This window comes from Balaenoptera acutorostrata, chromosome 16 (assembly GCF_949987535.1).
Source record: "Balaenoptera acutorostrata chromosome 16, mBalAcu1.1, whole genome shotgun sequence".
Lineage (NCBI taxonomy): Eukaryota > Metazoa > Chordata > Mammalia > Artiodactyla > Balaenopteridae > Balaenoptera > Balaenoptera acutorostrata.
The window spans coordinates 81,236,636-81,259,901 of NC_080079.1; the positions used below are offsets into that span (position 1 = coordinate 81,236,636).

At 43.1% G+C, this 23,266-nt stretch overlaps 1 protein-coding gene across 1 annotated transcript in view; it reads right to left on the reverse strand.

The window, feature by feature from the left end:
• Positions 1-9,019, reverse strand: part of RASGEF1A (RasGEF domain family member 1A) — a 105,865-nt gene extending 96,846 nt beyond the window's left edge. Inside the window, exon 1 of the mRNA XM_057530983.1 lies at positions 8,925-9,019. The gene's annotated coding sequence lies outside the window, so the exon portion shown is untranslated. The remainder of the gene's footprint in view (positions 1-8,924) is intronic.
• Positions 9,020-23,266: the final 14,247 nt, after the last annotated feature.

Genomic DNA, 23,266 nt, shown 5'->3' on the forward strand with positions numbered 1-23,266 from the left:
GCAAAGGAAACCATAAAAAGAGGAAAAGACAACCCTCAGAATGGGAGAAAATATTTGCAAACGAAACAACTGACAGAGGATTAATCTCCAAAATACACAAGCAACTCATGCAGCTCAATATCAAAAAAACAAACAACCCAATCCAAAAATGGGCAGAAGACCTAAATTGACATTTCTCCAAAGAAGATATACAGATTGCCAACAAACACATGAAAAGATGCTCAACATCACTAATCACTAGAGAAATGCAAATCAAAACTACAATGAGGGGAGGTTCCTTAAAAAACTAAAAATAGAACTACCATACGACCCAGCAATCCCACTACTGGGCATATACCCTGAGAAAACCATAATTCAAAAAGAGTCATGTACCACAATGTTCATTGCAGCTCTATTTACAATAGCCAGGACATGGAAGCAACCTAAGTGTCCCTCAACAGATGAATGGATAAAGATGTGGCACATATATACAATGGAATATTACTCAGCCATAAAAAGAAACGAAATTGAGTTATTTGTAGTGAGGTGGATGGACCTAGAGTCTGTCATACAGAGTGAAGTAAGTCAGAAAGAGAAAAACAAATACCATATGCTAACACATATATATGGAGCCTAAAAAAAAAAATCGTTCTCATGAACCTAGGGGCAGGACAGGAATAAAGATGCAGATGTAGAGAATAGACTTGAGGACACGGGGAGGGGGAAGGGTAAGCTGGGACGAAGTGAGAGAGTAGCATTGACATATATACACTACCAAATGTAAAATAGATAGCTAGTGGGAAGCAGCTGCATGGCACAGGGAGATCAGTTCAGTGCTTTGCGACCACCTAGAGGGGTGGGAGGGAGACGCAAGAGGGAGCGAATATGGGGATATGGGGATATATGTATGCATATAGCTGATTCAGTTTGTTATACAGCAGAAAGTAACACAACACTATAAAGCAATTATACTCCAAAAAAGATGTTTTAAAAAAAAAAGATGCATGAACCTCAATGTTCACAGCAGCATTATTTACAATTGTCAAGACATGGAAACAACCTGAGTGTCCATCAACAGATAAATGAAGTTGTGGTATATATGTATATATATATATATACACACACACACAATTGAATATTATTCAGCCATAAAAAAGAATGAAATTTTTCCATTTGCAGCAACATGTATGGACTTTGAGGCCTTTATGCTAAGTGAAATAAGTCACACAGAGGAAGACAAATACTGTAGGATATCACTTATCTGTGGAATCTAAAAAATACAGCAAACTAGTGAAGATAACAAAAAAGAAACAGACTCACAGATATAGAGAACAAACTAGTGGTTACCAGTGGGGCAAGGGGAGGGGGGAGGGGCAATATAGGGATGGGGGAGTGGGAGGTACAAACTATTGGGTATAAGATAGTCTTAAGGATGTATTGTACAACATGGGGAATATAGCCAATATTTGCAATAACTGTAAATAGAATGTAACCTTTTAAAAGTGTATAAAAATAAAAAATTTAAAACCTTTAAAAAAAACTACAAAAGGCAGAAGAAAGTGTAAAAAGACAAAAATAGAAACAAAAAACAAGAGCAAGAAATAGAAAAAAGTAACAAATATGGTAGATATTAATCCAATTATATCAATAATCACTTTAAATGTCAGTTATCTAAATATACCAATTTAAAAATAGAGATTGTCAGTGTGGATCAAAAAACAAGACCCCAACTATATGTTGTCTACATAAACCCACTTTAAATAGAGACCTGTATAGATTAAAAGTAATAGGATGAAGAAAGATACACTGTGCTAACACTTGTCAAAAGAAAGCAAGGTAGCTGTATTAATGTCAGACAGAACCAACTTCAGAGCAAGGAAAATTATCAGTGATAAAGAGGGGGATTACATGATGATAAAAGGGTCAGTTCTCCAGGAACACATAATAAACCTTAACATGTATGGACCTAACAACAGAGCATCAAAGTACGTGATGCAAAAATTGATAAAACTGTAAGGAGAAATAGATGAATCCACTATTATAGTTGGAGACATAACCTCTCCTCTGTCAGAAATGGACAAACCCAGCAGACAGAAAATCAGTAAGGATATAGTGAACTCAACAGCACCATCGATTATCTGGGTATAATTGACATCTATCAACTACTTCATTCAACAACAGCAAAATATACATTCTTAAACTCACGTGGAACATTTACCAAGATAGACCACATTCTTGGCCATAAAACACATATTAACAAATTTTTTAAAATATAAAATATAATATCTGCTCTCAGATCACAATGGAATTAAACTAGAAATAAATGATAGAAAAATAGCTAGGAAATCCCAAAATACTTGGAGATTAAACAACACACTTCTAAGTGAGACATGGTTCAAAGAAGAAATCTCAAAATAAATTAAGAAGTATTTTTAACTAAATGAAATGAAAATACAACTTATCAAAATCTGTGGAATGCAACAAAAGCAATGCTTAAAAGGAATTTTATAGCATTGAATACCTATATTTGAAAAGAAGAAAGACCTAAAACTAACCATCTAAGCTTCCCCCTTGGGAAACTAGAAAAAGAAGCAAAAGTTAAATCCAAAGTAAGCAGAAGAAAAATAATTTTAAAATTAGAACAGAAATCAATGAAATTGAAAACAGGAAATCAACAGAGAAAATCAATGAACCCAAAAGCTAGTTCTTTGAAAATATCAATAAAATCAGTAAGTCTCTAGCCAGACTAAGAAAGGATACAAATTACTAATATCAGAAATGAAAGAGGGACATCACTACAGATCCCATGGACATTAAAAGGATAATAAAGGAAGATTATGGGCTTCCCTGGTGGCGCAGTGGTTAAGAATCTGCCTGCCAATTCAGGGGACACGGGTTCAATCCCTGGTCCAAGAAGATCCTACATGCCGTAGAGCAACTAAGCCCATGTGCCACAACTACTGAGCCTGCGCTCTAGAGCCCACAAGCCACAACTACTGAGCCCGCGTGCCACAACTACTGAAGCCCGTGCGCCGCAACTACTGAAGCCCACGCGCCTAGAGCCCATGATCCACAACAAGAGAAGCCACCTCAATGAGAAGCCTGCACACTGCAACAAAGAGTAGCCCCCGCTCGCCGCAACTAGAGAAAGCCTGTGTGCAGCAACGAAGACCCAATGCAGCCAAAAATAAATAAATAAAAATAAATTTATAAAAAAAAAAAAACGAAGATTATGAACAACTCTATGCCCACAAATTTGATAACCTAGATGAAATGAACCAATTCCTTGAAAGACACAATCTGCCAAAAATCACTTGAGAAGAAATAGACAATCTGAATAGGCCCACATCTATTAAAGAACTTGAATCAATAATTTATACCCTAACAAAACAGAAAACACCAGGCCTGTATGGGTTCACTGATGAGTTCTACCAAACACTTAAGAAAGAAAGTATACCAATCTTCTACAATCTCTTCCAGAAGATAGAAGTAGAGGGATGGCTTCCTAAATCATTCTATGAGGCTAGTATTACCCTAACAGCAGGACCAGACAAAGACAGTACAAGCAAAGTTTCAACTACTTAAGAAAATATAGTCTACATCTATTTGTATCGGGTGCATGGCAACTACAACAGGTGCAAAATTCTGAAAGTAGGAAACATGTGGGGGAACTACTCTCCACCTTCTGCAGTGGGAGTTCCTGCTCTGCCCTAGCATGTGGCCTTTACCAGACATGACCAAAATCCACCTGACATTTGGTCAAGGCAGGTGCCAGACTCAGCCTTCACATTAGCTATTAGTAAAGCTGGACTTCTCTATTTTAAATAAATAGATATAAATGAATCATCTTGCTCACCTAACACTGGAACCAATTCAGGAAGTAATATTTACCTACTAAGTACCATCCCTTTGCTGAGTCTATAATATAGATTATTGTATTTAATTCTCACAGGTCTATGAAGTTGATTCTAAGATAACCCTCACTGATGGAAGAAAATGAAGCAGAGATAACGAAGTAACTTACCCAAGGTCACTCAGCTATTGAGGGTTAGATGAAAATCCAGATATCTCTGACCCTGATCAGAGAGACTGCTTTAACCATATTTGTAATGGCAACTACAGTTGGGGCAATATCCCCATTCTTTGCTTAGCGCAGTCATCCTTTTTATTGGACACAAATCAAGTGCAACCTTATGCTACACCTTTGCTATGATCCAAGGTCTAGTCCCTTCTCAGGGGGAGGATGAAATCTATATGTGTCCTCAGCTGCCCTTGCCTCTAATCCCTGGATATCCATGGGTGATGTTCCTGGTTCTCTACCAGGGGTTGCTTTGGTCCTTATTTCTATTTGGTCTTGTTCCATTTTTTCCTGGAGCATCTTGAACATCTGAATTTATGATTTGGCAATGCCACACTTCTCCACCTTTTAGCATTTACGCATGCTCTTCCTATTTCTATAGTCTGTTGATGGTCATTTCAATGGAAATTTGGAAAGAAGTTAGAGTTGCATACAAATGTAGCCATCCTATCCGGAAGTCTATTCTATCAAGTACAAAAGCTAAACATTTTTCTTGCCTCTAGAGCATGATTATGGGCAAGTTCTCTGAACTGAGACATTCTTTCTCTCTCATCTGGGCTGACAGTTCATACCTTAAGATATTCCACAGTACATACTTTACCAAATTAGCAGGGCCAGGAGAAGCTGGAAGGTAGAGGAAGGGTGGGTCCTTTAGATGCCCCTATGCTGAAATTTTCTGTTCACCCCACCTGGACCCATTCAAAGGCCACTGTTTACAAGGCTCTATTTAGGGTCATGGTTTTCAGTATGAATTCTGTGGGTCCCTGGTGAGTGGGAAAGAGGCTGAGTATGAGACCCCAGAACCCCCTATTCCCACTTCATCCAAGCAGCTCTATGTGTATCTATGCTAGAAACATGGGCTGAGTCCTGGTCACACATTTATGGATGATATAAGTAGGACTGAGCCAGGTGTATCCTTGTGAGAGGGCATGGGGGCTTCTGAGGTTCAGTCCTCATCCTGAGCCAGGAAGCCCTGTGGCAGAGCCAGAAGGACCCTGCCCCAGGCAATGGTGGGGAGTCCAGTCCCATCTGTACCCAAGGCTGGGATTCAATTTGTCTCCTTAAAGATGTCCAGTTTCTCTCATTTCACAAAAGAATAGGGATTTTTTTAAACTACATGAAAAGGGAAAGCACACAACATCAAATAAACACATATTTAGGATGATGGCCAAGACCGGTATCTCTCTGCCCTGGAGAGCTTCTGCCTCTGATGGGGAAGTACGTCCACTGCAGCTGCTTCTGCTCTAGACACTGTGACCTGTTGGTCCCTGCTCTACAAGCAGCAGGCTGTGCGTGCCGTGCTCCTCCTGAGGCTAAACGGGGCCTCGGCACCTTTTGAGTCTGAGAAGCCAGGAGGTGTCAGGCTTCACGTAGCATGAAGCCTTGGAAACTTGCAACTCTGAAGCCAAATGCAGCTTTATACAAATATTTAAAAGCCCGGACTTCCCTGGTGGTGCAGTGGTTAAGAATCCGCCTGCCAATGCAGGGGACACGGGTTCGAGCCCTGGTCCGGGAAGATCCCACATGCCGCGGAGCAACTAAGCCTGTGAGCCACAACTACTGAACCTGTGCTCTAGAGCCCATGCTCCGCATCAAGAGAAGCCACCACAATGAGAGGCCTGCGCACCGCAATGAAGAGTAGCCCCCACTCGCCGCAACTAGAGAAAGCCCACGCGCAGCAACGAAGACCCAACACAGCCACAAATAAATAAATAAATTCATTAAAAAAAAAAATTTAAAAGCCCACTAGCTGTGGTAGGGATCCTTGGCACCTGGCCATAAGGAGGTGTGATGTTGGTCAGCACCAAGGACAGTGCCTGAATCGGTGCTTAATAGAGTTACTGGATGTCAAGTCTGGGAAAGAAGGGCCTCCTTACAGATACCGGAAAGGGTCAGACTGAGGGTAGGGGTGTGCTCAGGTGCCCTGCAAATGCCACAAGCAGTTGACATCCCCCTTCTTGTCATCACAGCCAGAGTCATCTAGTAACACCTTCTAAAGTAGGGGGCACTGACTCACTTAGGGGCTGGGAGGCCAAACATTTGGCACAAGTGGATGCCACGAGAAGACTGGGGGCTGGACAACTTCCCTGGAGAGAGATATGCGATGTGTGCCCCCCTGATGGCAAGCTCTGCCTGACCAACACAGACTGGCCTCATGGCTCCCTCCCGGCTCAGAGCACACTTTCTCTCTAGTTTGTGTGCTCACGCTGTTGACCTGGGATGCTGAGCTTTCCAAAGGCCCTCGACGTGGGAAAGGATATGCCTTTATAGATCCCCCTTTACACGGAGAAATCCTGGGAGCAGTAGGAGACACTGCAAGCGGGAGAAGGTCTCAATGGGATGAGGCTGCCCTGTGTTCCTGATGCAGGTTCCAACGTGGCTGCTGGGTCGGGGCAGAGCGCCATTCCCAGATCACTGAGTGGCACAACACTGTTCCTTCTTTGCCTTCCGAGGAGCTACCTTCTACTGACCACTTCCTATGTCCCGCAAACACTAATCTCTTTACCTATGTCCTCTCTTCTGATCGTCACAGCAACACTGTGGGTGGGTATTGCTGCTTCTCCCATTCTGCAGACAAGAAACTGAGACTCAGAGAGGCTAAATCATGGCCAGTAACTGTGGCCAGGACTGTCACTCAGATCTGCCTCCAACCGGTGTCCCTGTTCTGTAGAGTATGACTCCAAGGGCAGAGGACTCCTGGGGCAAGGATTCTGGGGTAAAGGACACACCACAGCCAAGCCCTATAACCTTCCTTCTCTAGGTAGTCAGAGGCCATTTAGATTTGGGGGTCAGACAACAAATGGCATTGCTCTGTGCTGGGCTTACAAGGTCTCTGCTCCTGAAGCCAAGAGTCCAACAGGAAGGCCAGCCTTAATGCACAAATAGTCATACAGTGTTAACCTCCCAGCCTCCACTATTTGCCTGTTCGATGAGAGACATGACAATCATGTCTCTCTCGCACACTGCCCAGGAAGAAATTCCACTAAAAGGTGTCTGGTCCAGGGTACAGGTTCAATAGGCATGACTTCCTTCTGAGCTGCATGTGGGGGACCTATGAACTGAGCCTGTTCCTCCTGGACACTGAGTCACCAGCAGCAGGTCTCCCGCCAGGGGTCGTGAAGGTTGAGCAGCCCCTGCACCGTGGTGGATCTGCTGTCCTGGGGGTGGAGGCTGGGATCTTCCCCGTGACCACTTCCTGGTCACTTCTCTTTCCTTCACTCTTATGCTGCTGAAGGTCAGCATGGGGGCCTCCCTGGCCACATGATTCTCTTCTTTGGAAGCCCAAGGTGCTTCTCAGAAAGGAGATTGCTTGAACCCACAGAGCATGGGAGTTTGGAGGGAGGGGCTGTGTCCCAAACTGACAGGTGAGGGAAGCCAGTAGGTGCACCTGCACTAGACGTGGAGAGAGCTGTGGCCCCAGAGGGCTTGAGGGTGGTCACAGCTGATTTCTGTTCCAGCTCTGCCACGTACTGGCTGTTCGGACTTGGTACCCGCAAGCAGCAGTTTCTACATCAGTCAAGTGAGTAAACTGAGGCTCCCTCTCCAGATAAAAGAAGAGGTAACACGTGGAAGACACCAGAACAGTTCCCCACAGTGGCACTGATCAACAGAGGTTGACAGTGCGCGCGCGCACACACACACACACACACACGCACACACACACACACACACACACACACACACACGCACACACGCACACACACACACACACACACACACACACACACACACACACGCACACACACACACACACACACACACACACACACACACACACACACACACGCACACACACACACACACACACACACACACACACACACCTCCCAAAGCCTGCTTCACTAGTCCGTCGGGGCAAGCTCTCCAAGACTGGGTTTTGAATAATGCAAACATTCTGAGAGCGATAAATGCCTGGAGGCCAACAGTATTTCTCAGGAAGTGTAGCTGGCGCCCTGCCCCAGCGGTGTGTTGGGTGCCCCGGGAAGAGCGTGTGGCTGGTCCTTGAAGAGGAAAGACATGGAGCCCTGTGGGCCGCACCTCTACTTCCCTCACCCCCCAGCCCCCTGACCTGGCACCGGTCAGGACACCGGTGGTCTGCGGATGCCCCTTCCTCCTCCCCCTCCCCCCTTCCCCACTCCGCTCTCCACTAGAAAACGGGGAGCCGCACACGGAAGTGTCGTGTTCTGCTAACTGAGGGAGAGAGAGTTGAGTACTCTTGTCTTTCTGAAGGTTGATGTGTTTGTCAAAATCCAACTTCTGCCCCTCCTCACAGATTAAATGACTCATTTCTCATTTGGATAAAAAGCTCTAATGTAGATAAAAAGTTCCTACGTGGGTGTTTCTGTGAACAATATTTGTCTTTCATCTAAACAGATCATAACCGGATAGAAAATTTTCTCCATTCTTCTGATTTATCTGCTTTTACGTGCCAGCTTCAAGGAAGCAGACAATGGGCTCCGGGTTGGGGGGCCCATAAGCTAAAGAAGAGAAGCAGAGGGGGGATGCGTGGAAGAGGAAACAGAGGGTTTTCAAAGGGCCAGGGCTTGATCATGTTTCTGCACCCGCAAAGCACTGAGCCATGTCCAGCACATGGCAGGCTGAATGAATGAATGAGTGAATGAATGGATGGAGAAAACAGGTGAAGAAGTGGGAAATTCAGAGAAGAACTTGTGTTTTCTTAGCTGGGTAAGATGCCCACTCAGGTCTCCTAATGCTCACATCCCACAGGGAAAACAGGCAGCTGTCTTACAGAGGAGGAGACTGAGCTGAGGGGCTGGGGGGCTTGCTCCGAGAAAATGGGAGGGACTGGGCAGAGCCCAGATCCCCCAGCAACAGGCCCACCCCCGCCCCTCACGCAGCCGCTTACCTGGGCTTGAGTTGCTCACAGCCAGACCCCCAGCCATTCTTCCAGGTTGGACCAGCAGGGCCTCCTCTGGTGACCTCAGGACTGGACCCACAGCTGTCCCTGTAGGGGTGGCCCACGAAGCCCTGCCCAGCAGATGAGGGCTGAGAGATGAGGTGCTCTGGGAGATGCCCTGGGCCTCATGCCAGGGCAGCAGGGTCTGTGCTCCGTGGACTCACTGCAGCGGGTCCCTGGTCCTGATTTTCACACCACGACCAGCCCTCCTCAGTCAGGGCAGTGGGGCAGCTTCAGCCTTGCCTCCTAGGCTCGGGGGCCGTTGTGACTGGCGTTGAACTGACCGCCCCTGCTCTGCGTGTAGCACAGCTGATGTCTGGTAAAAACAAAACAAAACACAGAAAACCAAAACTGAGGCAGAGAGAACAGAAAGGGAGACAGACAGATGGAGGAAGAGAAGATTCCTTGAGAAAGAGAGGGAAAGGGACAGGAAAAGATAGAGAATAAACAGAGATAGGGGGCTTCCCTGGTGGTCCAGTGGTTGGGACCCTGCGCTTCCATTGCAGGGGACACAGGTTCGATCCCTGGTTGGGGAACTAAGATCCCGCATGCCTCGCAGCACGGCCGAAAACAAAAAAAGAATAAACAGCTATAAACATGGGGAAAGAAAGAAAAAAACTGACTCCTGAAGAGGACAGCGTGTGCCTGTGTGTGTGAGCACGTGTGCGTGCATGGGTGCTGTGTGTGCGTGTCTGCTGGCGCACACACATGAGCCAGGTGTAGGGGGCATGTGCGGGAATAGTGCACATTCACAGATGCAGCCCTAAGCCTTGCCGCTGTGGGGGAGCATCAGTCAAATGGCCGCCATCATGGGCTTGGGCATCCGTCACGTGGGCACTGCCAGTAAGGCAGTGAAGCTTGTTGAAATCTCTAGAAATTTCGAGGGGCTGAAGCCAGGGTGGGATAGTGCTTGGCCTTTCCTGCTCCCCTGAGTTCCCATAGACTCCGGCCACCCACTTGTCAGGGTCTGGGGGCTACAGACAAGCCAGTGTGGTGCAGGCACTTTCCAAACTTGCTTGCAGTGAGGCAATGGGGACAGTCTTGGACATCTAAATGCATTTTAATGCACAGGTGCTGTCTGTAATTTGCCCCATGTTCATCTGCAAGATGACATTTTGAGAAAGGAATAGTACACCAATTTTACAGATGAGAGGATGAAACCTATGAGGTCAGTCTTTTAGTCCCTTGTGGCCACAAATTTATGGAATAAAAAAATATCTTTGTTAAAAAACCACATCAGTGGATGGACCTAGAGACCATCATACTGAATGAAGTTAAGTCAGACAGAGAAAGACAAATATCATATGATATCACTTATATGTGGTATCTAAAAAAAGGCTACAAATGAACTTATCTACAAAACAGAAACAGAGTTACAGATGTAGAAAATAAACTTATGGTTATAGGGGGTGGTAAGGGGGGGATAAATTAGAAGATTGGGATTGACATATACACACTACTATATATAAAATAGATAACTAATAAGGACCTACTGTACAGCACAGGGAACTCTACTCAATACTCTGTAATGGCCTATACGGGAAAAGAATCTAAAAAAGAGTGGATATATGTACATGTATAACTGATTCACTTTGCTGTACACCTGAAACTAACACAACATTGTAAATCAACTATAATCCAATAAAAATTTTTTAAAAAACACATCAGGAGAGGACCACTGTGAAAGGCGGGTTGTGTTGGAGGTTCTGAGAGGAAAGAGACACAGAGCAGAGGGGGCCTGGGCTCCTGAGTGGTGAAGATTTGGGACACTGGGGGCAGTAAGTAGGGGGTGAGGTATCCTCCTTCACTTGCTCCAGGACAGGGGCAGTAGGTGTGGGCACTTGGGCTTCAGAGGACAGACAGAGCCTGGGGCAACTCCCAGGAGGCCAAGTAGCCCCAGTCTAGAAACCTCCATCACTGGGACTCATGACTGACCACAAGGCTTGTCCCTTCCACTAATGTTCCTTGGACAAGAGGCTGTAGGAAGAACTAGAACCTTCATACAGGGGTAAAAAGGAAATGGCAAGGCAAGGATGCGCAGTCATGTGTTCCTGTGATTTAACACACCCCAAAGGAAAACAAACACCACAAAAGAGGAAACCAGGGACTTCCCTGGTGGCGCAGTGGTTAAGAATCCACCTGCCAATGCAGGGGACATGGGTTCGAGCCCTGGTCTGGGAAGATCCCACATGCCGCGGAGCAACTAAGCCCATGTGCCACAACTACTGAGCCTGCGCTCTAGAGCCTGCGAGCCACAACTACTGAGCCTGAGTGTCACAACTACTGAAGCCCGCGTGGCTAGAGCCTGTGCTCTGCAGCAAGAGAAGCCACTGCAAAGAGAAGCCCGCGCACCGCAACGAAGAGTAGCCTCCACTCTCCGCAATTAGAGAAAGCCCAGGTGCAGCAACAAAGACCCAACGAAACCAAAAATTTATTTTTAATTTTTAAATTAAAAAAACAAGGAAACCAATGCATCCCGTGGAAATCAACATTCAAGGACTTAGAGTTAATTGAGTAAAGAGAGAAGACTTTAGAAAAAGTATAATTAATATCCACAGAGAGATATGACTGAATAGGAAGCCAGAAAAATATTCACTGACAAATTTGAAGGCATCCAGATTGGAAAGGAAGAAGTAAAACTGTCTCTATTTGCAGATAACACACTCTAGGACGTAGAAAACTTTGAAGGAATAGACACACACACACACACACGAACACACATGCACACAGCTGTTAGAGCTAATAAACGAGTTCATCAAGGTTGCAGGGTATACAAGATCAGTAAACAATCACTCGTATCTTTATATATCAGAAGTCTGATATATCTGAAAATAGAATTAAGAAAACAATTCTGGGGGCTTCCCTGGTGGCGCAGTGGTTAAGAATCTGCCTGCCAATGCAGAGGACACGGGTTCGAGCCCTGGTCCGGGAAGATCCCACATGCCATGGAGCGACTAAGCCCGTGAGCCACAACTACTGAGCCCATGTGCCACAACTACTGAAGCCCGCAAGCCTAGAGCCCGTGCTCCACAACAAGAGAAGCCACTGCAATGAGAAGCCTGCGCACCACAACGAAGAATAGCCCCCACCCACTGCAACTAGAGAAAGCCTGCGTGCAGCAACGAAGACCCAATGTGGCCCAAAATAAATAATAAAATAAATAAATATATTAAAAAAAAAAAAGAAAACAATTCTGTGTTAGTTTGCCAGAGCTGCCATAACAACATGCCACAAAATAGGTGGCTTAAATGGAAATTTTTTTGTCTCACAGTTCTGGAGGCTAGAAGTCTAAGACAAAGGTGTTGGCAAGTTTGGTTTCTTCTGAGGGCTGTGAGGGAAGGGTCTCTTCCAGGCCTCTCTCCTAGCTTCTGGTAGTTTCTCGGCTTGTCACAGCATAGCTCCAATTGTCACATGGCATCCTCTCTGTGTGCATGCCTATGTCCAAATTTCCCCTTCTTATAAGGACACAGACATACTGGATTGGGGCCCACCCTAAAGACTTCAGTTTAACTTGATTACCTCTGTAAATACCCTAACTCCAAATAAGGTCACATTCTGAGCTACTGGGGGGTTAGGCCTTCAACATATGGATTTTTTTTTTAAACATCTTTATTGAAGTATAATTGCCTTACAATGGTGTGTTAGCTTCTGCTTTATAACAAAGTGAATCAGTTATACATATACAATATGTTCCCATTTCTCTTCCCTCTTGCATCTCCCTCCCTCCCACCCTCCCCATCCCACCCCTCTAGGTGGTCACAAAACACCGAGCTGATCTCCCTGTGCTATGCGGCTGCTTCCCACTAGTTATCTATTTTACATTTGGTAGTGTATATATGTCCATGACACTCTCTTACCCTGTCACATCTCACCCCACCCCCTCCCCATATCCTCAAGTCCATTCTCTAGTAGGTCTGTGTCTTTATTCCCGTCTTGCCACTAGGTTCTTCATGGCTCTTTTTTTTTTTTCCCCTTAGATTCCGTATATATGTGTTAGCATACTGTATTTGTTTTTCTCTTTCTGACTTACTTCACTCTGTATGACAGACTCTAACTCCATCCACCTCATTACAAATACCTCCATTTCATTTCTTTTTATGGCTGAGTAATATTCCATTGTATATATGTGCCACATCTTCTTTATCCATTCATCTGTCGATGGACATTTAGGTTGCTTCCATGTCCTGGCTATTGTAAATAGAGCTGCAATGAACATTTTGGTACATGACTCTTTTTGAATTATGGTTTTCTCAGGGTATATGCCCAGTAGTGGGATTGCTGGGTCGTATGGTAGTTCTATTTGTAGTTTTTTAAGGAACCTCCATACTGTTCTCCATAGTGGCTGTATCAATTTACATTCCCACCAACAGTGCAAGAGGGTTCCCTTTCCTCCACACCCTCTCCAGCATTTATTGTTTCTAGATTTTTTGATGATGGCCATTCTGACCGGTGTGAGATGATATCTCATCGTGGTTTTGATTTGCATTTCTCTAATGATTAATGATGTTGAGCATTCTTTCATGTGTCTGTAGGCCATCTGTATATCTTCTTTGGAGAAATGTTTATTTAGATCTTCTGCCCATTTTTGGATTGGGTTGTTCGTTTTTTTCTTATTGAGCTGCATGAGCTGCTTGTAAATCTTGGAGATTAATCCTTTGTCAGTTGTTTCATTTGCAAATATTTTCTCCCATTCTGAGGGTTGTCTTTTGGTCTTGTTTATGGTTTCCTTTGCTGTGCAAAAGCTTTTAAGTTTCATTAGGTCCCATTTGTTTATTTGTGTTCTTATTTCCATTTCTCTGGGAGCTGGGTCAAAAAGAATCTTGCTGTGATGTATGTCATAGAGTGTTCTGCCTATGTTTTCCTCTAAGAGTTTGATAGTGTCTGCCCTTACACTTAGGTCTTTAATCCATTTTGAGTTTATTTTTGTGCATGGTGTCAGGGAGTGTTCTAATTTCATACTTTTACATGTACCTGTCCGATTTTCCCAGCACCACTTATTGAAGAGGCTGTCTTTTCTCCACTGTATATGCTTGCCTCCTTTATCAAAGATAAGTTGACCATATGTGTGTGGGTTTATCTCTGGGCTTTCTATCCTGTTCCATTGATCTATATTTCTGTTTTTGTGCCAGTACCAAACTGTCTTGATTACTGAAGATTTGTAATATAGTCTGAAGTCAGGGAGCCTGATTCCCCCAGCTCCATTTTTCGTTCTCAAGATTGCTTTGGCTATTCGGGGTCTTTTGTGTTTCCATACAACTTGTGAAATTTTTTGTTCTAGTTCTGTGAAAAATGCCAGTGGTAGTTTGATAGGGATTGCATTGAATCTGTAGATTGCTTTGGGTAGTAGAGTCATTTTCACAATGTTGATTCTTCCAATCCAGGAACATGGTATATCTCTCCACCTATTTGTATCATCTTTAATTTCTTTCATCAGTGTCTTATAATTTTCTGCATACAGGTCTTTTGTCTCCTTAGGTAGGTTTATTCCTAGATATTTTATTCTTTTTGTTGCAATGGTAAATGGGAGTGCTTTCTTAATTTCACTTTCAGATTTTTCGTCATTAGTGTATAGAAATGCAAGAGATTTCTGTGCATTAATTTTGTATCCTGCTACTTTACCAAATTCATTGATTAGCTCTAGGAGTTTTCTGGTAGCATCTTTAGGATTCTCTATGTATAGTATCATGTCATCTGCAAATAGTGACAGCTTTACTTCTTCTTTTCCGATTTGGATTCCTTTTATTTCTTTGTCTTCTCTGATTGCTGTGGCTAACACTTCCAAAACTATGTTGAATAATAGTGGTGAGAGTGGGCAACCTTGTCTTGTTCCTGATCTTAGTGGAAATGGTTTCAGTTTTTCACCATTGAGGACAATGTTGGCTGTGGGTTTGTCATATGTGGCCTTTATTATGTTGAGGAAAGTTCCCTCTATGCCTACTTTCTGCAGGGCTTTTATCATAAATGGGTGTTGAATTTTGTCGAAAGCTTTCTCTGCATCTATTGAGATGATCATATGGTTTTTCTCCTTCAATTTGTTAATATGGTGTATCACATTGATTGATTTGCGTATACTGAAGAATCCTTGCATTCCTGGGATAAACCCCACTTGATCATGGTGTATGATCCTTTTAATGTGCTGTTGGATTCTGTTTGCGAGTATTTTGTTGAGGATTTTTGCATCTATGTTCATCAGTGATATTGGCCTGTAGTTTTCTTTCTTTGTGACATCTTTGTCTGGTTCTGGTATCAGGGTGATGGTGGCCTCGTAGAATGAGTTTGGGAGTGTTCCTCCCTCTGCAATATTTTGGAAGAGTTTGAGAAGGATAGGTGTTAGCTCTTCTCTAAATGTTTGATAGAATTCACCTGTGAAGCCATCTGGTCCTGGGCTTTTGTTTGTTGGAAGGTTTTTAATCACAGTTTCAATTCCAGTGCTTGTGACTGGTCTGTTCATATTTTCTATTTCTTCCTGGTTCAGTCTCGGCAGTTTGTACATTTCTAAGAATCTGTCCATTTCTTCCAGGTTGTCCATTTTATTGGCATAGAGTTGCTTGTAGTAATCTCTCATGATCTTTTGTATTTCTGCAGTGTCAGTGGTTACTTCTCCTTTTTCATTTCTAATTCTATTGATCTGAGTCTTCTCCCTTTTTCTCTTGATGAGTCTGGCTAATGGTTTATCAATTTTGTTTATCTTCTCAAAGAACCAGCTTTTAGTTTCATTGATTTTTGCTATTGTTTCCTTCATTTCTTTTTCATTTATTTCTGACCTGATCTTTATAATTTCTTTCCTTCTGCTGGCTTTGGGGTTTTTTTGTTCTTCTTTCTCTAATTGCTTTAGGTGCAAGGTTAGGTTGTTTATTCGAGATGTTTCCTGTTTCTTGAGGTAGGCTTGTATTGCTATAAACTTCCCTCTTAGCACTGCTTTTGCTGCATCCCATAGGTTTTGGGTAGTCGTATCTCCATTGTCATTTGTTTCTAGGTATTTTTTGATTTCCCCTTTGATTTCTTCAGTAATCACTTCGTTATTAAGTAATGTATTGTGTAGCCTCCATGTGTTTGTATTTTTTACAGATCTTTTCCTGTAATTGATATCTAGTCTCATAGCGTTGTGGTCGGAAAAGATACTTGATACGATTTCAATTTTCTTAAATTTACCAAGGCTTGATTTGTGACCCAAGATATGATCTATCCTGGAGAATGTTCCATGAGCACTTGAGAAAAATGTGTATTCTGTTGTTTTTGGGTGGAATGTCCTATAAATATCAATTAAGTCCATATTGTTTAATGTATCATTTAAAGCTTGTGTTTCCTTATTTATTTTCATTTTGGATGATCTGTCCATTGGTGAAAGTGGGGTGTTAAAGTCCCCTACTATGATTGTGTTGCTGTCGATTTCCCCTTTTATGGCTGTTAGTATTTGCCTTATGTATTGAGGTGCTCCTATGTTGGGTGCATAAATATTTACAATTGTTATACCTTCCTCTTGGATCGATCCCTTGATCATTATATAGTGTCCTTCTTTGTCTCTTGTAATAGTCTTTATTTTAAAGTCTATTTTGTCTGATATGAGAATTGCTACTCCAGCTTTCTTTTGATTTCCATTTGCATGGAATATCTTTTTCCATCCCCTCACTTTCAGTCTGTATGTGTCTCTAGGTCTGAAGTGGGTCTCTTGTAGACAGCATATATATGGGTCTTGTTTTTGTATCCATTCAGCCAGCCTGTGTCTTCTGGTGGGAGCATTTAATCCATTTACATTCAAGGTAATTATCGATATGTATGTTCCTATTCCCATTTTCTTAAATGTTTTGGGTTTGTTATTGTAGGTGTTTTCCTTCTCTTGTGTTTCTTGCCTAGAGAAGTTCCTTTAGCATTTGTTGTAAAGCTGGTTTGGTGGTGCTGAACTCTCTCAGCTTTTGCTTGTCTGTAAAGGTTTTAATTTCTCCATCGAATCTGAATGAGATCCTTGCTGGGTAGAGTAATCTTGGTTGTAGGTTTTTCTCCTTCATGACTTTAAGTATATCCTGCCACTCCCTTCTGGCTTGCAGAGTTTCTGCTGAAAGATCAGATGTTAACCTTATGGGGATTCCCTTGTGTGTTATTTGTTGTTTTTCCCTTGCTGCTTTTAATATGGTTTCTTTATATTTAATTTTTGATAGGTTGATTAATATGTGTCTTGGCATGTTTCTCCTTGGATTTATCCTGTATGGGACTCTCTGTGCTTCCTGGACTTGATTAACTATTTCCTTTCCCGTCTTAGGGAAGTTTTCAATTATAATCTCTTCAAATATATTCTCAGTCCCTTTCTTTTTCTCTTCTTCTTCTGGGACCCCTATAATTTGAATGTTGGTGCATTTAATGTTGTCCCAGACGTCCCTGAGACTGTCCTCAGTTCTTTTCATTCTTTTTTCTTTATCCTGCTCTGTAGTAGTTATTTCCACCATTTTATCTTCCAGGTCACTTATCCTTTCTTCTGCCTCAGTTATTCTACTATTAATCCCATCCAGAGTATTTTTAATTTCATTTATTGTGTTTTTCATCATTGCTTGGTTCCTCTTTAGTTCTTCTACGTCCTTGTTAAATGTTTCTTGCATTTTGTCTATTCTATTTCCAAGATTTTGGATCATCCTTACTATCATTATTCTGAATTCTTTTTCAGGTAGACTACCTATTTCCTCTTCATTTGTTAAGTCCGGTGTGTTTTGACCCTGCTCCATCATCTGCTGTGTGTTTTTCTGTCGTCTCATTTTGCTTATCTTACTATGTTTGGGGTCTCCTTTTCACAGGCTGCAGGTTCGTAGTTCCCGTTGTTTTTGGTATCTGTCCCCAGTGGCTAAGGTTGGTTCAGTGGGTTGTGCAGGCTTCCTGGTGGAGGGAACTAGTGCCTGAGTTCTGGTGGATGAGGCTGGATCTTGTCTTTCTGGTGGGCACGTCCACATCTGGTGGTGTATTTTGGGGTGTCTGTGGCCTTATTATGATTTTAGGCAGCCTCTCTGCTAATGGATGGGGTTGTGTTCCTGTCTAGCTAGTTGTTTGGCATAGGGTGTCCAGCACTGTAGCTTGCTGGTCGTTGAGTGAAGCTGGGTCTTGATGTTGAGATGGAGATCTCTGGGAGATTTTTGCCGTTTGGTATTACATGGAGCTGGGAGGTCTCTTGTGGACCAGTGTTCTGAAGTTGGCTCTCCCACCTCAGAGGCATGGCCCTGATGCCTGGCTGGAGCACCAAGAGCCTTTCGTCCACACGGCTCAGAGTAAAAGGGAGAAAAAATAGAAAGAAAGAGGGCTTCCCTGGTGGCGCAGTGGTTGAGAATCTGCCTGCCAATGCAGAGAACGCGGGTTCGAGCCCTGGTCTGGGAAGATCCCACATGCCGCGGAGCAACTCGGCCCGTGAGCCACAATTACTGAGCCTGCGCGTCTGGAGCCTGTGCGCGGCAACGAGAGGCCGCGATAGTGAGAGGCCCACGCACCGCGATGAAGAGTGGCCCCCGCTTGCCACAACTAGAGAAAGCCCTCGCACAGAAACGAAGACCCAACACAGCCATACATACATACATACATACATACATAAAAAGAATGTAAGCAGACAAGAATATCATTAAAAAAAAAAAAAAAAAGCTGCAGTTTAAAAAAAAAAAAATAGAAAGAAAGAAAGAAAGAAAGAGGCTATAATATAGTGAAGTAAAATAAAGCTATTGTAAAGCAAAGCTATAGAGACAAAATCTCACCCAGAAGCATATACATATACACTCACAAAAAAAAGGAAAAGGGGAAAAATTAATATCTCCTGCTCCCAAAGTCCCCCTCCTGAATTTGGGCTGATTCGTTGTCTGTTCAGGTATTCAGCAGATGCAGGCACATCAAGTTGTTTGTGGAGTTTTAATCCGCTGCTTCTGAGGCTGCTGGGAGAGATTTCCCTTTCTCTTCTTTGTTCACACAGCTCCCGGGGTTCAGCTTTGGATTTCGACCCGCCTCTGCGTGTAGGTCTGTTCCCCGCCCAGACAGGACGGGGTTAAAGGAGCAGCTGCTTCGGGGGCTCTGGCTCACCCAGGCCGCGGGGAGGGAGGGGTACAGAGGAGGCGGGGCAAGCCTGCGGCGGCCGAGGCCGGCATGACGTTGCACCAGCCTGAGGCGCGCAGTGCGTTCTCCCGGGGATGTTGTCCCCGGATCCCGGGACCCTGGCAGTGGCGGGCTGCACAGGCTACCGGGAGGGGCGGTGTGGAGAGTGACCTGTGCTCACACACAGGCTTTTTGGAGGCGGCAGCAGCAGCCCCAGCGTCTCACGCCCGTCTCTGGGGTCCGCGCTGATCGCCGCGGCTTGCGCCCTTCTCTGGAGTTCGTTTAGGCGGCGCTCTGAATCCCCTCTCCTCGCGCACCAGGAAACAAAGAGGCAAGAAAAAGTCTCTTGCCTCTTCGGCAGCTGCAGACCTTTTCCCGGTCTCCCTCCCAGCCAGCTGTGGTGCGCCAACCCCTTCAGGCTGTGTTCACGCCGCCAGCTCCAGTCCTCTCCCTGCGATCCACCGAAGCCCAAGCCTCAGCTCCCAGCCCCGCCCGCCCCGGCGGGTGAGCAGACAAGCCTCTTGGGCTGCTGAGTGCTACTCGGCGCCGAGCCTCCGTGCGGGAATCTCTCCGTTTTTTCCTCTGCGCCCCTGTTGCTGTGGGGTCCACGCTGATAGCTGCGGCTCGCGCCAGTCTCTGAAGTTCGTTTAGGCGGCGCTCTGAATCCCCTCTCCTTGCGCACCAGGAAACACAGAGGGAAGAAAAAGTCTCTTGCCTCTTCGGCAGCTGCAGACTTTTTCCCCGGACTCCCTCCCGGCTAGCTGTGGTGCGCTAACCCCTTCAGGCTGTGTTCACGCCGCCAACCCCAGTCCTCTCCCTGCGATCCGACCGAAGCCCGAGCCTCAGCTCCCAGCCCCGCCCGCCCCGGCGGGGGAGCAGACAAGCCTCTCGGGCTGGTGAGTGCTGGTCGGCACTGATCCTCCGTGCGGGAACCTCTCCGCTTTGCCCTCCGCAACTCTGTGGCTGCGCTCTCCTCCGTGGCTCCGAAGCTTCCCCCCTCTGCCACCCGCAGTCTCTGTCCGCGAAGGGGCTTCCTAGTGCGTGGAAACCTTTCCTCCTTCACAGCTCCCTCCCACTGGTGCAGGTGCCGTCCCTCTTCTTTTGTCTCTGTTATTTTTTTTTTCTTTTGCCCTACCCAAGTACGGGGGGAGTTTCTTGCCTTTTTGGAGGTCGGACGTTTTCTGCCAGCGTTCAGTGGGTGTCCTGTAGGAGCAGTTCCACGTGTAGATGTATTTCTACTGTATCTGTGGGAAGGAAGGTGATCTCCACGTCTTACTCTTCCGCCATCTTCTCTCCTCCCAACATATGGATTTTGAGGGGATATAATTCAACCCATAACAAATTCCATTTACAATTGCATCAAAAATAATAAAATATTTATGAATAAATTTAACAAAGACTTATACACTGAAAATTATAAACATAATTGGAAGAAATTAAAGAAGACTTAAATAAATGGAAAGGCATCCCATGTTCATGACGGGAAGACGTAATATTGTTAAGATGGCAATACTCCCCAAGTAAATCTATAGATTCAAAGCAATCCTTACCAAAATCCCAGGTGTATTCTGTGAAGAAATTCACAAGCTGACCCAAAAATTCACATGCAAATTCAAGGAAACCAGCATAGCTAAAAGAACCTTAAAAAAGAAGAACAGAGTTGGAGGACTTACACTTTCTGGTTTCAAAACTTACCACCAAGCTACAATAAACAAGACTGTGTTACTAGCATAAGGATATGCAGAGAGATCAACAAAATAGAATTGAGAGCCCAAAAATAAACCTTCACATTTATGAGCAATTGATTTTGAAAAGGTTGCCAAGACAACTCAATGGAGGAAAGAATCATCTTTTTAACAAATGGTATTGGGACAACGGAACATTTACATGCAAGAGAATGGAGTTAGACCCTACCTCACACCACGTATCAAAATTAACTGAAAATAGATCTAAAACTTCAATGTAAGAGCTATATTTATATAGCTCTTAGAAGCAAACAGGTATAAATCATCATGACTTTGGATTAAACAATGGTTTCTTAGATATGACATCTAAAGCACAAGCAACCAAAGATAAATAGATAAATTAGACTCTGTCAACATTAAAAACTTTTATATTTCAAAGACATGATTAAGAAAATTAAAGGTCAAGGCAGAAACTGGGAGAAAATATTTGTAATGTAAATATCTGCTAAAAGACTTGTATCCAGAATATGTAAAGATCTCTTACAAAGTAGCCAAAAAAATTTTTTTAACTAACTTTTAAATAGGCGAAGGATCTGAAGAGATACTTCACCAAAGAATATGTAGGAATCGTTAGTAAGTGAATGAAAAGATGTTTAACGTCATTAGTCATTTAGGGGTATGCAAATCAAAACCATAATGAGACATCATTTGCCAGCCACTAGCATAGCTATAATAAAAAAAGACCGTCCTTACAAGCTTTTGGTGAGAATGTGGGGAAACTGGAACACTTATACATTGCTAATGAAACGTAAATGATGCAACTACTCTGGAAAAACACTTATTTTCTTAAAAAGGTAAACATAAATTTACCATATGATCCAAGCAATTCCACTCCTAGGTATGCACCTAAGATAAACGAAAATTTATCTCCATACAAAGAAGTGTATGCACATGTTTATAGCACCATTATTCATAATAGCCAAAAAGTCCATCAACTGGTGAACTGGTAAGCAAAATTAGTGTATCCATACAAAGGAATACTATTTGGCTATAAAAAGTAATGAAGTACAGATACAAGCTACAACAAAGATGAACCTTGAAAACATTATGCTAAGTGAAAGAAACCAGAAGAAAAAGACCACATATTGTATGACTCAGTTCATATTAAATGCCCAGAAAAGGCAAATCTATAGACAGAAAGTATATTAGTGATTGCCTAGGGCTGGGAGTAGAAATAGGGATTTACTGCAGATGGACATAAAGGATCTTTTTGGGGTGATGGAAATGTTCAGAATTGGATTGTCGTAATAGCTATACAGCTCTGTAAATTTACTAAAAAATCATTCACACAAAATGAGTGAATTTTATGGTACATAAATTATAACTCAGTAAAGCTCTTAACCACACACACACACAAATTGTTAGAGCAAATAAATGATTCAGCAAAGTTATAGGATATAAAATCAGTACACAAAAATCAGTTCTATTTCTGTATGTTCACAATAAACACACTGCAAGATAAAATTTAATTGATTTGTGATAGCATCAAAAAGAGTAAAATTCTTAGGAATAATTTTTATTTATTATTTTATTTTATTGAAGTGTAATTGATTTATTGATACAATGTCATGTTAGTTTCAGTGTATAGTACAGTGATTCAGCTATAATTTTTTTGTCAGGTTCTTTTCCCTTATGGGTTTTTACAAAATATTGAGTATAGTTCCCTGTGCTCTACAGTAGGTCCTTGTTGGAATAATTTTAACCAAGGAGCTTAAAGATTTATACACTGAAAACTGTAAAACGTTGCTGAAATAAAGAAGACATAAATAAATGAAAAGATAACCCACGTTCATTGATCGGAAGACTTAATATTGTTAAGATGACAATAATATCCAAAACAATCTACAGATGAGCGCAATCTCTATCAAATCCCACTGGTATTTTTTACAGAAAAAAAAATCCTAAAATTTATATCGAATATCAAGGGACCCCAGAACAATCTTGAAAAAGAAGAACAAAGCTAGAGGTCTCACAGTTTCTGATTTCAAGATATATTACAAAGCTACAGTGATCAAAACAGTACAGTGTTGGCCTAAAGACAGACATTTAGACAAATGTAATAGAATAGAGAGCCCAGAAATAAACCCTCACATATGATCAAATGATTTTTGACAAGGGTGCCAAGATCATTCAATGGGGAGAGGATAATCTTTCCAACAAAAGGTGCTAGGAAAACTGGATATTCACATGTTAACAAATAAAGTTGGAGTTTACCTAAGCCATATTAAAAAGAAAATAACTCAAAATGGATCAAGACCCAAAAATAAGAGCTGAAACTATAAAACTCTTAGAAGAAAACATAAGTGAAATCTTCATTGCATTGGATTTGGCAATTATTTTTTAGATTAGACACCAAAAGCACAGATATTGGAACTCTCATAGATTGCTGGTGGGAATGTTAAAATGGTGCAGCTGCTGTGGAAGACAGTTTGGCAGTTCCTCAAAAAGCTAAATATGGAATTACTATGACTCAACACTTCTACTCCTAGTTAT